General features: G+C 44.3%; 1 protein-coding gene across 27 annotated transcripts in view; it reads left to right on the top strand.

The window, feature by feature from the left end:
- The window catches only part of MECOM (MDS1 and EVI1 complex locus), a 480,916-nt gene that overhangs the window by 386,335 nt on the left and 80,992 nt on the right, over window positions 1–13,589 (top strand). For 10 of the 27 annotated variants that reach the window (XM_088669202.1, XM_088669200.1, XM_088669198.1 and 7 more), the window contains exon 1: window positions 13,265–13,334. The exons of 13 other annotated variants lie outside the window; for them this stretch is intronic. The gene's annotated coding sequence lies outside the window, so the exon portion shown is untranslated. Of the gene's footprint in view, window positions 1–12,577; window positions 13,028–13,264; window positions 13,397–13,589 lie in introns of those variants that run through there. 4 more of the 27 variants (XM_088669191.1, XM_060274393.2, XM_088669193.1 and 1 more) reach the window with 2 other exon arrangements.

Genomic DNA, 13,589 nt, shown 5'->3' with positions numbered 1-13,589 from the left:
CACACCTAGTGGAGTTTATGGCACAGACAAGATACAAACCATGCATGTTTAATTAGAAATAATCTCCTAGGATCAATGGCACTTACTCCCAAGTAAGCATACATTTTATTGCGGGTGGCACTGTCAGTTAAACTACTGTGCTGCTTGGGCTTGCTGATCAGAAGGTCGGCGATTCGAATCCCTGCAACAGGGTGAGCTCCCGTTGCTCGGTCCCAGCTCCTGCCAACCTAGCAGTTCGAAAGCACACAGTGCAAGTAGATAAACAGGTACCACTCTGGCAGGAAGGTAAACGGCATTTCCATGCGCTGCTCTGGTTTCGCCAGAAGTGGCTTAGTCATGCTGGCCACATGACCCAGAAAAACTGCGGAAGCGGACAAACGCCGGCTCCCTCGGCCTGTAAAGCGAGATGAGCGCCGGAACCCCAGAGTTGTTCGTGACTGGACTTAATTATCAGGGGTCCCTTTACCTTTACTAAGCATATATATACCTGAAAGCTTAAGACACTATGCTACAATTTAGCATTGATGTTGCCCAAGTTCCAAATCTCAAGGATTTGTACCGGTTATGAATACCTAGTTGCTAAGGTTTAGCCGATGTATAGTGGTCTAACAAACCTGTAACAAACAATTCCATATTTCATTGCCAAATATAAATGATATTTAGCACCATTGTCACAACTTGGCTCTGTGGTAATAATTCTGCAGACTGTGCTGATCTTTACTTTGCCTTAAGCAAGGTTTTTATCAAGTTTTAGGCCAGTGCCTTTCTGTAGAAGAATTAATCATTGTAATTAAATCTCTCTCAAGAACAATTGGATGACTCACACTGTTCAGGTTGCTGAGATGATGAGTTGATTCATCAGGAACAATGTTAGTTCATCACTTTTTCTGTTCAGCTTGAAATCTTAAGTCCAATAAAATGTAATATGAATTCTAATTGAATGCCTTTTTATGATCCATTTCAGTCAAATCAGATAAAAATCGCTGTGTTTCTTTACCATGGAACTGGTGAAAATGTAGAAAAATTAAATTTTAAGTATAGTTCCCCCCCCCCCGTGTTTGCCTCACTCCAAGGAGATTTTTTTGATTTACCTCTCTGAAAATCTGAATCAAACAAGTTTACAAGTTTCAGAAAGAACCTGCCTGTACTTAGGGAGCACACCTGAAATGGTAAAATGAACACCTGAAAATTTTAAAGCAAGTTTTTGACTTTTATTGGGTGATAAATTGGTTTTTTGCTATATAAAATCCACAGGTGCTCATGTCTGTTTATTGAACATATAGCTGAAAAGTGAACTATATTAAGAATTGTGTCAGAGTGGTCAGCCACCCGTAACAGTCGTTAGCACTGGATTTCTAATTATGCACTCATATAGTTCTTTATTGTGAACAATTCTGCTAAGCAGAATTCTAATGTGCTGGAAAAGTCAGCGTTTACTTGCCGTGTTGTTGATGTACTTTGTTAAGTTCAGAATTGCTTTTATTTGCTAATTGACTATTACATAGAATTATAGAGTTGGAAGGACCCTGAGGGTCATCTCGTCCAACCCCCTGAAATGTAGGGATTGCAACTAAAGCATCTATGACAGGTGGCTATCCAGCCTCTGCTTAAAAACCTCCAAGGGAGTCACCCACCTCCCGAGGGAGACCATTCCACTGTCAAACACCTCTTACTGTCAGAAAGTTCTTCCTGATGTTTAGTCGGAATCTTCTTTCTTGTAACTTGAAACATCAGATGCATTTTCATGGCTGCTGGGACCTGGTTGTGGGGTAAGAGCTGGGAAACCCAAGTTCAAATTCTCCTTGGGCATTGGCTCAATTCACAGACATATGCTTTAGATGGTTGTAATGTAATAATGCAACAAAGAGTTCACCATACCTCTTTGATAGCAGCTGCCCGCTAGGAAATTATGACTGAAAATTTGGGAAAACTTTCTGCCAATAAGAGCTGTTCGGCAGTGGAACAGACTCCCACGAGATGTGCTGGACTCTCCTTCTTTGGAGGTTTTTAAGCAGAGGTTGGGTGGCCATCTGTCCTGGATGCTTTAGCTGAGATTCCTCTGCATTGCAGGGATTGGACTAGATGACCCTTGGGTCCCTTCCAAGATTCTATGAATTTCCTATGTGCAGCACAGCATCACTGAGGGAGACTACATTACTTATGTATGTAGATATAGATGAACATTTAGTTGTTGTTTTTTAATGTAAGAAAATAATTAAGAGCCTAGAAATTTAAAAATGGTGTTGCGGAGGTGTTGTAAAAAATCAGGCCTCCATCTTGTGCCACATGTTAAGGAATCATCCAGTAGGTGCCAGTTAACACAGCCACCTTAGCCACTAGACGGGAAGTCTAATAATACTGCTTGTTGGGGACAGAAATCACTGGTAGCGGTTGAACAGCAATTCCCCATCAAAGGTAGTACTTGTTAGACTGGGTGGTTGAGCCCTGGTCCACTCAGTTCTTTGTTGCAACTAGATTGCATGGTAGAGCTAGGAATAAGCAAAACAATCTATTTCTGATCTGCATCACATTTGTTTAGCGTCTAATCTGTTCTGTCCTGTTTCTGCATTACTCTGTGACTAAAAGCAAACAAACATTTAAATAACCATTTAAATATGTTTTTTAAAAAAATTCTCAGTATGTGCCATTTAAACATATTCTGAGCCAACAAACTGCACTGGAACTCAGGAAGTATAAGTGCTTTTGAAATCCATGTTCCTGTCTGCACTTTAGTCTATGAGGTGTGGTTCAGGTCAGTTTGTGTTCGAATTTGCAAAGACTAAATTTCTCATGCATCCCTGTAAATAGACCTCCACTTACTGTTTACTAGAATATTCTTTATAAGGGCTGGGATCTGCACTTGCTTTGGGTGTGCTAAAGTGTTTGGACATATCCTGTACCATGATTGCCTTTCCCCTCTTCTCACAGAGGACTGTTATTCTACATCCCAAACTGTTTAGGAAAGTTCTCAGAGTTTCAAAATAGATTTGCTAGGTGACATGGGGGATCTGCGGTTTGAAATGCAGAAACCCAAAGTGTTAGGTGCTACAACTAGTTGCGTGATTCTTTGGAACTTGGCCATAGTTTTCAGGTAAACATCATGTTTTGGAAGAGTCACTTTCATTTTACATATAGAAAGGAATATCGATTGCAAGGAGTTATTTTTTTATAGCCACCACTAATCTTCATAATTCAAGATTGGGTTTTCTTTCTTTCTTTCTTTCTTTCTCTCTCTCTCTCTCTCTCTCTCTCTCTCTCTCTCTCTCTCTCTCTCTCTCTCTCTCTCTCTCTCTCTCTCTCTCTCTCTCTTAATTGGGATGGTTGTTTAATGTTTCTTGAACTGGAACACATGCATCTGCAGCCATCAGAGTAACTCTGTTGGATGCCTGTCAAGAAAGAATACCATCATATAAATCCTATGTACACGCTTGTGTTTCTAGGTTAACTATGAAAACAATATGTAGATTTTTTTTACTATCATACTCCGCCAATTAGTGTTTTTAAGCATTAAGAGTGTCACATCCAGGAAAGAGCAAAAAGAACAATGTTTTTAAAGAAGCATTGAGTCCTTAATAGGACAGGTCCAAAGGAGCTGTTCAAAGATTACAGCTTTAAGAAGTCTGAAATAACGCCATTCAAAGTAATGCTCAGTGCCTGCCATCCACAAGACACTCCAACTATGTTTTTAAGACAAACACACACACCAGATAGATAATGCCAGCTATTGCCTGGATAGCTATTGTTTCACTTTGGTTTTTCAATAATGGCTTTTCGTGGCTGTCAGGCTAACGTTGCCTACAGTCAAAAGCAAAGCAAAAATATTGCCATCTCCTAAATAAATACGTAAATAAAAAACAGTGATTTGCCTTTTGTCATTGTGCAGGACCATGCTCCAAATATGCTGCCTAAAATGTAAACAGATAAAAATCTCAAATGAGTACCAAATCTTGTGGTTATTTCTGTTTCAAAGTTTAATTAAGTCAGGGGAACAAGCTGGTTGCTAACAGAGCATCGGGGGCTATAGTGAGATCTGACTGTTTCTAGCATGTTGGATTCTTGGACAATAATGGGGTGCTAATTTTGAAAGCCTACACCACTGTCCCAAAAAGATGTTGTAGAAAATCAGGCCTCCAGCGGTCCTGGCAGAGCCCAGACTGACCCTTGCAAATGAAAATAATCAAAAGTAATTAGAAGCGTGCTGGATTACTCCTCAGAGATCTGAGCGAGAGAATAAACATGCCGGAGCCCTTCGAGCCACTGCAAAGGGCCCATGTCTGAGCTGTTAGGTGCCCTGACCTTGTCCACATAAAGATGTGATTTATGAAGTGCAGGGCACAGCAGCAGGGGCTTCTGTCTTCTCCAGAAGAACCAAATTACTGAGGTGGAGATTAACATGCTTTCAGTTGGGCCCATTTCCAGACCAAGGGAGATTTTTTATTCAGGAAGAAAGAAAGAAAGAAAGAAAGAAAGAAAGAAAGAAAGAAAGAAAGAAAGACCCCTTTAATTTCCTCTCTTCTCTTTCTCTGTCTTTGGGGCTGTATGGAAAAAGAAGCCGCTAAGGTTTTGTTAGTTAGGAGGGAGTTCATTAAAAAGAATGGATGGGATATATAAATATGTCTAAATATGAATTAGACAAATGCAGGTTTTTGCACTCCTTGTTAGGCATCTTATTGGCAGGGGGTTGCCTCATCTAAAACTAGGTTTGCATCTTTCTAAGTTAATATAAGGACAAGTTTGCTAAAATCTTATCTGGGCACTGGTTTCAGAAAGGGTCTGCTACTAACTTTTAAAGCGAATCAGCGCAGAGTCAAACCAGTGAGCTGCCTTCCTTCCTTTCCAACTTGGAATCTAGCTTTACCAAAAAGATAGTGGTGAGATTTTAAGGTGAGCTTGTTATCCAGCGACTATGGTATTTAAAGAAGAAATAACTCTGCTACCAACTACTTGTCTGAATTCCAGCCCCCCCTTCCCCTTTCAGCGCTGTCCGCTTGCAGAGCGGCTGTCCTCCCCAGGAAGCCTATTAAAAGTGGACAGTGCAGTTATTTCATCTGGCTCTGCCTGGGCTGCTTTTCTTTTTGCTTTAATGATGTGCTGGAATGCACCATACCCATAGGGTCTCCATTAGAGGAACTTTTACTTCGGGGACAGCCATGAAGTTTAAAGGCTTAAAAGAGGCATCAGTTTACATTCTGGTGGGAATAGCTAGCAGACTGCAGTACTTATGCCTTACTGCCACTACTATTACAGAGGCTTATTTAAAATAAACAATTGCTAAAAAAACAAAAAACTGGGATGTACAGCCAGCGGCTTTTCTGGGAAAATTTGGAACTCTGAACACATTGTGGAGGTGTCTGATAAAGACAAATACAAAGATGCATTTGGATCTTTTTCAAGCAGTGAGAATACTGAGCAACATGGAACATACTCTGAACAAATGAGCTCTTTTTCTGGGAAGCATCCCATGCATCAAGTTATTTGCAAATGTACCGGTACTTACCTGAAAATGAGGGAAGCTGCCTCCCAAGTGTTCCTTTTGACCACTAAGGGAAAGAAATTGCATTAGGAACAAGTTGCCCTCTCTTCGCCTATAATCATGTATTGCAATTGTAATGCTATGAAGAAGAAGAAGAAGAAGAAGAAGAAGAAGAAGAAGAAGAAGAAGAAGAAGAAGAAGAAGAAGAAGAAGAAGAAGAGTAATAAAATTTATTTATACCCCACCCATCTGGCTGAGTTTCCCCAAATAAAGTTGCCTACAGTTTGTCTCTTGTCTCTGCCATGAACATATCACAACTACTCAGCCTACAATACAGGAATAATAATACTGACCTATTTACTTAGGGGTTTAGTGTAAGAACAACACCTTGGCCCTGTATACCTGAAGGTGTATCTCCACCCCTATCGTTCAGTCCGGACACTGAGGTTCAGTTCCAAGGGCCTTCTAGTGGTTTCCTCACTGTGAGAAGTGAAGTTAGAGGGAACCAGGCAGAGGGCCTTCTAAGTAGTGGCACCCACCCTGTGGAATGCCCTCCCATCAGATGTCAAAGAGTTAGACAATTATATGACTTCCCGCAGATATCTGAAGGCAGCCCTGTATCAGGAAGCTTTTAAAACCTGATGTTTTGTTATGTTCTTTTATACTCTGTTGGAAGCCACCCTGAGTGGTACAAGTAATAAATAGTTGTTGTTATAACATGTATAGAGCATTTTGAGCTATCTGAATCATGATATAAATGTTAGATATCATGCAAACTATTAACTGTAGAGACTGATATGGGAGAGACATGTAGGTGGGCCAGATGAAGGTGTCCAGTTTTGCTGCTACAGGTGCACCATAACATTTATTCTCTCTGCGTTCCTCCCAGCAGTCATTCCTCCTCTGGGATACAATAATTGTATCCTCTGGGATACGGTTAAGGGAAAAACAAAGAGAGGAAAGGGAGAGATAATGATAACAAAGGATAAATGTGAGAAAATATAGTATTGCTGATAACATCTGAACAATGAATCTTTTATAGATCTTTAATAGCTATGTCACCAACACATCTTTGATGTAAAACATTTCATAGCGTGGAGAGCCAAGGTGATTTGTGAATTTCTTTCCTCTAAGGCAGACCAGTGTGAATACATACAGAAGAGGGCTTAGGTTACATGGGAGTGTTTTGCCTATAGCAAGGGTAGCTGTAATCTACCTCATAGAGTTAAAAACTGGCAGTGATCTACCCCCTTTTTTGCGGTTCAGGTCAAAGTTGTTGAGCTTTTTTTTTTTTTTAGGAAGGAAAGCCCTGCTTTTTGGGGGGTGCAGGCCAACACTGTTGAACTTTTTTTAGGGGAGCCAAAGTTGTTGAGCTTGTTTGGGGGGAGCCAGTGATCTACCACAGACATCAAGTCTACCTGTTGGACGTGCCTGGCCTATAGCATTCGATGGTTCATAGCTGAAGTGAGTTTTGCAGATTGAATTGCTTAGTTCACACTGCTCATTCTCTTACCTGCTGATAAGGAGTAATTCATACATTGCCAGGTGCTCATGCCTCATGGCTTCTGCCATGCCACTGCTGCATCCAGGAGTGAGGCCAAGTGCAGAATCCATTATCAACAAGCCTAATAATGCAACTGCGGCCCTAAGCATTATTGGCAGCAGCAGTATGCAATAAGCCCTGAGGTTTGGAGTGGCATACCTGGCATTGGAGGGGAGATGGTCTGTGTGAGCATGCTGAATCACATGTAAAGAATGAATGTTAAAGCTGCTACAAAGAGGGCAAGGGCTTCAGTGTTTGAATCAGTATGTATGTAACGCTTGTAAGCTGCCTTGAGCATGGTTTGAACTGTGGAAAGGTGACATACAAATAAAATTATGTATGCACGTATGATTAAAAAGGGTAAAACCTCCATGTTCCATCCAGTGATCTTTGGAGGATGGCTGGGATCCACATGTGATTAATAATAAAGTAGTAGCATTCGTGTTGTTCCTCCTTTTTTGACAGTTGTAAAATTCTTAACTATGCACTAATGTGTATTAAGGCATAAATCCTATAGAAACATAGTTGGGAATAAGCCCTGCTGAACACAATGGGACTTCCTTCTGAGTGAACCTGCATAGAATTTATGCTGTTAGCATTGTTAGGCTCTTCCTGCACCCTTCATTGCTAGTGGATTTAGCTAATTGCTGTGGAGGATGGTCATGTGCATTACATCATTTACTTAAAAATGTGTTAAGCGACACCTGCTGCATTTGAAGGTCCTCCTGATCGTTCTGCTGAGTGTGCTTCTGAACTTCTGCCCCAAAGTCCTGCCCTGACAGCACCACTCATTATTGCCACCACTCTTGCACAGCAGGAAATGGAGGGGGGGCGCTTTGGCAGGCCAATCCAGGACTAACTCAATTCTGAGAACCGCAGGACAGAACTACCACCCATTGTGATGGGCTTCTATTTGGTGTAAACTTCTCTGTTGTGCAGTTTTCTGTGCACTATCATGATGGATGTAACATGCTGGTTGTACACACTCATGCACTGGATGTCAACCTGGTATGGGCTTTTTTCTGTCAGTGTAGCCACAGCCCAGCAAAAATAGAATAAGGTTCTACACACTAACCATTGATAGTGTTCAGACCAGTGCTCTTTTTTTCCAGGGGGCACTCAAGGGTACACAGTACCAGCACTTCTCTTTAGTTGTTTTTAAAAATTGTATGACACTTACTGTAACAACTACATGGTGAGTACCGGCACCTATTTTTCTAGGGGGGAAATCACTGGTTCAGACCCTTCAAATTCTGATCCCTCTTCCAGCTGATTTAGAACACTTCTGATAAACTTACTGTGTTCTTCTGTTGTTACAATCACATTGTTCTATAGACTTTACACTGGCTTCCTATTGCACTTTGAACCAACTTTAAGACTAAGGCTGATTTTTAGAGCTCTCTCCACCTCAGCACTTCTACATGGCTCCCTTTGGCCATCACTGTCTCTTTCTCCCTTTCCTGCCTGTGTTCCTTATGCCATGACACTCTAGAGCAGGCATCCCCAAACTTCGGACCTCCAGATGTTTTGGACTACAATTCCCATCATCCCTGAGCACTGGTCCTGTTAGCTAGGGATCATGGGAGTTGTAGGCCAAAACATCTGGAGGACCGCAGTTTGGGGATGCCTGCTCTAGAGTAGCCACCCCCTCCCTAGTCATCAAGCCACTTCCCTTTCAGCAACGGGGTGAGCTCCCATTGCTCTGTCCTAGCTTCTGCCAACTTAGCAGTTCAAAAGCACACCAGGGCAAGTACATAAGTAGGTACCACTACTGCGGGAAGGTAAACGGCATTTCAATGCACTCTGGCTTCTGTCGTGGTGTTCCGTTGAGCCAGAAGCAGTTTAGTCATGCTAACCACATGACCCAAAAAGTTGTCTGTGGACAAATGCCAGCTGCCTTGGCCTGAAGCGAGATGAGTGCCGTAACCCATAGTCACCTCTGACTGGACTTAACTGTCCAGGGGTCCTTTACCTTTACCTTACATTCTTATTATAAATCTATCAGGTATGGACACATTAAGCCTCATGTGAAAATGCCAGAGGCTAAATCCTGAATATATTTTCTTTACTTGGAAGTAGGCCCCAATCAATGGGACTTATTTTGTATAAACTTGGTTAGGGTCATGCTGCAAAAGGCGACAATGGCTAAATGGCTGCATATATTTATCTAGAAGTAAGTCCTTCTGACATCACAGCTCCCCGAGTTGTATGGTGGTTGTATTTGCCACATTCACACTGGTGAATGTGGTGGGCGCTCCTACCTTGGAGGTTTGTAAGCAGAGGTTGGAGGGCCATACACTATGTATTATTTAGTTGAGATTCCTGCATTGCAGGGGGTTGGACTAGATCAGCCATCCCCAAACTGCGGCCCTCCAGATGTTTTGGCCTACAACTCCCATGATCCCTAGCTAACAGAACCAGTGGTCAGGGATGATGGGAATTGTAGTCCAAAACTTCTGGAGGGCTGAAGTTTGGGGATGCCTGGACTAGATGATCCTTGGGGTCCCTTCCAACTCTTCAGTTCTATGAATATATCTTAGGTGAAGTGCACAACTAAAATGCACTATATCAGAGAAGGTGAAGGAGAGTCTCCCAAAGAGAAACGCAATAACCCTGGTCCTTCCGTCCTTGCGTTGCTTTGGCATGATGATAATATCAGCCTAATCTGCCTCGCAAGGGCCAACCGCGGAGCTAAAATGCCGCTTAGGAGGATGGATGGGGCAGAAATGTAAGAACGCCAAGTCCACTGCGAAATTCCTTTGGGGTGGAATCTGTACCCTACTGAAAGCAGTGGCAGAGCTCCCATTGCTTTGAGTGGCTCTCGATTGCACCCTTGGGGAGCAGCACTCAGCCGATACCTTCCACTCTCAGCAGCAGCCAGCCACCGCCTTGGGTCCAGTGCCTGGATGAAAAGTACCTGCAAGCTACGAGCCCGACGTGGCTCGTGTTGCTTTAACACCAGCACGCGACGCCATCTACTGGCCAAGAGCCGCAAGTTCCCTGTTTTCCTCCTTCCAAACCAGGGGAAAGAAATAATAATACATTGGGCTGTATGGGTATGTGTATAAAACGTCCATCCGTTCTATGAAATCATTATTTAGCCAGAGCCTGTTTCTAACCCTCCCCTGCCCCCACCCCACCCCCGCTTCTATGTGTTTTATTCCCCGACGTTTCCTCCCTTTCGCAGCTCGTTTGTTCAAAGGGAGAATGAAGGTGCGCGCTGCGTCGGATCGGTGGTGTTGGAAAGGAAGCTTCCTCCTATCAGGACCTGTGATCAGGCCTATGTGGGCTCGAGCAATCAGTTTCCCAGATTACTTGTATTTAATACACAATGCATCATAAAACAAATCCCTCATCCTGACAGGAAGAAAATAGAACAGCTCATAGCTCGAGCTGCTCCAATTTATGGCTAAATTTGAAAAAAGAAAAAGAAAAAAAGGGAAGAAAAGAGAATGAGGAGGGACCAAGAACGGCACCAAATTGCGCGAAGGCAGGAAATCAATAAGGACAGCAAAATCGGGACCTGGGGAGACTCCCAAGCTTAACCTTCCCGTGAAAGAACCTTGGGACGTATCTTATGTGAGAAGATGTTATTTACAAAGCGTTTGGTTTTGCCCAACTGCTGGGCGTGAGGGTTTTCTTCCTCTCCCCCCTCCCCTCCTGGAACAATAGCCATTATCTGAAATAACAGTTCAATGTCACAGATAACAGGCCTCGGAGACGAATTAATCATCATCTTTTGTCACTTTCTTCTCCGGCCCCCGATGGCCCCGCCCTCCCGTCTTCTAATCTATAAAGTGAGAATTAGATTTGTACTTTAAGAAAGAAAAGTAAAAAGTTGAGTGGCACCGGGATGCGAAGTGCGGGGTTTCCTCCCCGATGTTTGTACATGTTCGCATTTACGAGACGTTAGCTGTGTATCCAAGCGCCACACACCCCTGTGAGCCGTGCCTGCTCCCCCTCTTCATTAATCAGGCTCTGTCTTGCGCGTTTATGTACGTGTGTATGTGGCAGACGCGCATCGCGGCTCCTGTTCATCGCAATGCTTCTGAATCTGCATCAAACCCAGAGCTGAAGTTAAACTCGCTGAGAATCTGCTGACTTGGGTCCGCGACTTTGCTCTGTTTAAACCGCTTTGCTGTCCCAATATGTTTAAAATACAGAAGCCAAGACAATTTCAGAGGGAGAGGGAAAATTATTAATCCTGCAGCTAACTCCTTCGCCGTTTCATTCACCAATTTTGTTTAAAAACAATGGACGCAGTCCTTGATGCTATTTACGCGCAACATTCCCCCCCCCCCCGCGCAAAACGTATATTTACAATTACCATGGTCGTGATGTGATATGAAAGTCTCACGAGGAGCCAAAATACATCTTGACTATTTGCTTTCTAGGTTTTCATGGGAGAAAGCTTTTAACTTAAGAGCTGTTTAGAAACCTGTACCAGAAATCTACTAACGAAGTATCAAAATTAGAAGGCTAATAACTCCAGCCACACTACAGTACAGTACTAATTTCTCCCTAGTAAAGTGTCTTGTGCAGCACAGTAAACGGTTGTGAGATGGGGGAAAGCCGTTTGTTGAGGACTGCGTAAAGGTGGCAAATGTAGAATTTTATTAACCTCTCTTCTGCTTAGGGGAGGTGGGGATGAATTTATATACAGTATCTCTTTATATATCAATCACACCCTTGGAGTCATTGGACCAACCAGTTTCGATTTCCTAAGTAAACAAACAAGCCCACTTATTAACATACTGCACTTCAGCTCATTTCGATGTTGCTACCGATACTAATTTGCAAAAAAAGGAGAGAGCTGCTGATTTGTGTAAAACTCTCCCTAAATAAACATTCCCAGAGAAAGCGCCGCGTTAAGGGAGTTGCACTTTCTCTGAATACACCAGAAACAAAAAAATGAGGTGGTGATGGGCTTCCCCCCCTTTTCCCCTTCCCTGCGAAAGAAAAAGGAGGGTGGAGAGGAGTAAAAAAAGGGGGGGGACTCCTCCCGTCCAAGATCTCCCCATTGGCCGGTGATTACATGGATGAAACTGACATGTTTAAAGGGGACGGGCGCATCCGTAATCAGTCTGCCTGGCTAGGACTTCTGTCTGGGCGACCTTCTTGTGACCTCTCTCGCCAGAGGAGGCTGCTGTCACTTTAAAAATTTACTGAAAGAGGAGCCTCTGTCTGGCTTCCGATCCGCGAAGAGGTGGGGAGGGGGGGAAGAGATACCTCTCCTCTCCTCTCCTCTCCCCCGTCCCCCCCCTCTCCCTCACTGGCCGGAGAGAGCGCCTTCTCTCATTAAAGAGACAGCTCATGAAAGAGAACCGTCTGTCGGCTGAGGGTTGCAAGAAGGGATCTGGGGAGGTAGTTTATATATATATATATTGTAAGCGCGGAGGGGGTTCCTTTCCAAAGAGAGTCTGCGATTGGAAAAGAAGCTCTTAGGTCTGAAGAGGTGTGCAGTGTTGGGAGGGGAAAAACCTCGCTCTTCTCCCCCTCTTGCCCCCCTTCTTACACACACACACTCGCTCAAACCCTTTTCTCTCCTCCCTTGTAATCAAGCGGCAGAGAAGTGAAAAGGAAGTTATTTTCTCGCTCTTTCTCTCCCTCCCTCTCTTCCCTCCGCCTCCCCCACCCCAATAACTTTCTTGACGCAACACACACACGCCCTGCAACCCCCGAGCAGCCGGAGGGCAAGCGAGGCGATGGGAAGAAATTAACACGCCAAGCTCCGAATCAATGGGGACAATTAAAGCAATCGGCGCGCGTCTTCAGGCCCCCGCCCCGCCGCCGCATCACCACCGCTTCCAACCACCACCAGCAGCTCCCTTCCTCGCCTCTTTCTCATTGAATATCACACACACATACACACACCCTACCCCTCAATAACGACCCCCAGCAGCACCGCGCCCCCTCAAGGACCCGGAGAAGTTTTCAGGCGAGGAGAGGGGAAAAAAGTTTTCTTCCACCCCCCAACAAATGCCGGCGAAGGAAATCGGACGCTGCAGGAGGCAAGTCAGGAAGCTGCGCCTGCGGGACTCCACCGGGTTGCAGAGGCGACACTCTTCTTTGGAGAGCGGCGGCGGCGAAGGCGAAAGAGCGCGGGGCGTGTGGGGTGTGTGCGTGTGCAAGCAAAGGCAGGGGGGGCGGATCTCCTCTTGAGATGTTGCTGGCAGCTGCCTGAAGGATTGATTGCCTCTGCTGTTATTATTTCATTATTATTTTGCAATACGTCGCCCTTTTTTTTCTTCTCCCCTCTCCCACTGAAAGGAAGGGGTTTTGGGAAGCAGCGGACCTAGTGATCTGAGCTGGGCCAAGGTAAGAGGAGCCGTTGCCAGACGATCGCTCAAGCCAGCTAGTCATAACAACAACAACAAAAAGTGTGTTTCCATGTGGCCCGGGCACTTTCCCCCTTGCCTCTCTTTTTCCCTCCCTCGCTCCTTCCCTCCCTCGGTGGCGCGCTCTCGTGTTCTCTCTCTCTCTCTCTCTCTCTCTTTCCTGGGTTCCTTCTTCAGCCCCCTTTGCAGAGTTCACTTGCAAAGAAAACAGAAACAAACCTTAAACTGCGATCTT

This window comes from Zootoca vivipara, chromosome 5, assembly GCF_965207765.1.
Source record: "Zootoca vivipara chromosome 5, rZooViv2.hap1.1, whole genome shotgun sequence".
NCBI lineage: Eukaryota > Metazoa > Chordata > Lepidosauria > Squamata > Lacertidae > Zootoca > Zootoca vivipara.
The sequence above is the reverse complement of the archived record's forward strand: the minus strand, read 5'-3'. Positions and strand labels throughout refer to the sequence as shown.